The sequence below is a fragment of the Mus musculus genome, chromosome 18 (genome assembly GCF_000001635.26).
Source record: "Mus musculus strain C57BL/6J chromosome 18, GRCm38.p6 C57BL/6J".
NCBI lineage: Eukaryota > Metazoa > Chordata > Mammalia > Rodentia > Muridae > Mus > Mus musculus.
Window position 1 is genome coordinate 29,244,927 of NC_000084.6, and position 2,239 is coordinate 29,247,165.

At 42.1% G+C, this 2,239-nt stretch overlaps 1 pseudogene; it reads left to right on the forward strand.

Annotated features, from left to right (window-relative positions):
* The first annotated feature begins 372 nt into the window (after positions 1 to 372).
* Positions 373 to 1,583, forward strand: Gm34743 (annotated as a pseudogene).
* Positions 1,584 to 2,239: the final 656 nt, after the last annotated feature.

A 2,239-nucleotide genomic window follows, 5' to 3' on the forward strand; every position in this document is an offset into this window, starting at 1 on the left:
TTCTTATCTCCTTGTACAAAGTTCAAGTCCAAGTGGATCAAGACCTCCACTTAAAACCAGATACACTGAAACTAATAGAAGAGAAAGTGGGGAAAAGTTTCAAACACATGGGCACAGGGGAAATTTTTCTGAACAGAACACCAATGGCTTATAAAATCAACAAAAGACAAATGGTACCTCATAAAATTGCAAAACTTCTGTAAGACAAAGGACACTGTCAATAGGACAAAATGGCAACCAACAGGTCAGGGAAAGATCTATAACAACCCTATATCTGATACAGGACCAGTATTCAATATATACAAAGAACTCAAGAAGCTAGACTCCAGAGAAACAAATAATCCTACTAAAAATGGGGTACAGTGCCAAGTGATGGGCATTTCTCGGAACAACACGCACAAGCACTGCAAGGCAGGGGACAAGAAGCAGAAGTGTGAGCTGGAATGGCCTGCTGCCAACACTAAGAATGGCACTCGCTGAATATATACAGTTTGAGTTCCAGGAGGCAATAAGAAGTGGTGGCATATGCCTCTAATCCCAGCAATTGGGAGGCAAAGGCAGACAAAATTCTCAGTTCAAGGCCAGCCTGTTATACAGAGTGAGTTCCAGGACATCCAGGGCTACACAGAAAAACCCTGTCTGGAGCTAGAGAAAGTACCCAAGGAGCTAAAGGGAACTGCAACCCTATAGGTGGAACAACAATATGAACTAACCAATACCCCGGAGCTGTTGTCTCTAGCTGCATATGTATCAAAAGATGACCTAGTCGGCCATCACTGGAAAGAGAGGCCCATTGGACTTGCAAACTTTATATGCCCCAGTACAGGGGAACGCCAGGGCTAAAAGGGGGAGTGGGGGGTGGGTATGGGGGACTTTTGGAATAGCATTGGAAATGTAAATGAGGACGATACCTAATAAAAAATTTAAAAAAAACTGTCTGGAAAAAAAAGAAAACCAAAACCAAAACCAAAACCAAAACCAAAACCAAAACCAAAACCAAAACCAAAACCAAAACCAAAACCAAAACCAAAAAAAAAAAAAAAAAAAAAGGAACGGGTCCTGCCTGCAATTGGATGTGGGGAACATTTCCTGGGATGTTGTACTTGGAAAACAAGAATCATTGATGTTGTCTACAATGAATCCAATAATGAGATTATCCACAAGATCCTGGTGAAGAACTTCATTGTGCTTATTGACATCACACCATTCTGGCAGTGGAATAAGTGCCATTATGCACTTCCCCTCAGCCGCAAGAAGGGGGTCAAACTGACTCCTGTGGAGAAAAAGATTTTAAAGAAAAAACAATCAAAGAAAAATCGAAAGAAATACGACAAAAGGAAAAAGAAGAAGGTTCCTGCCAAAACAAGAAGTCTTCTGGAGAAGCAGTCCAGCAGGGCAAGCTTCTCGCCTACAGTGCCTCAAGACCAGGCCAGTGTGGCAGAGCAGATGTCTATATGCTCCAGGGCAAGGAGCTAGAGTTCTCTCTGCAGAAGACCAAAGCCCAGACAGGCAAACAAACAGTCCTTCATAGCTCCTGTAATAAAGGCCGAGTTGAAGTAAGCCCAAATAGAGAGAAAATGTGAACCTTCCCTTTGTGGTCCTGTAGTTAGCACTGCTGCTTGTCCTAAAGCTCTAATTTGGCAAAATGCAAAGCCCTTACTTGGTTTGGATCAATACTGTTCACTGTACTGACTAAAATCAAAATAATGCATTTTCATTTCACTTAAAAAAATAATCCTTGCTAGTGTATGCAATGGTGTCATCGTTTGGAGGCTAATTATGGGATGGATCTCTGGATATGGCAGTCTCTAGATGGTCCATCCTTTTGTCTCTGCTCCAAACTTTGTCTCTGTAACTCCTTCCATGGGTGATTGTTTCCAATTCTAAGAAGGGGCAAAGTGTCCAAACTTTGGTCTTCATTCTTCTTCAGTTTCATGTGTTTTGCAAATTGTATCTTATATCTCGGGTATACTAAGTTTCTGGGCTAATATCCACTTATCAGTGAGTACATATCATTTGAGTTCTTTTGTGATTGTGTTACCTCACTCAGGATGATGCCCTCCAGGCTAGAGAAAGTATCCAAGGAGCTAAAGAGATCTGCAACCCTGTAGGTGCAACAACATTATGAACTAACCCGTACCCTGGAGCTCTTGACTCTAGCTACATATGTGTCAAAAGATGGCCTAGTCGGCCATCACTGGATAGAGAGGCCCATTGGACACACAAACTTCATATGCCC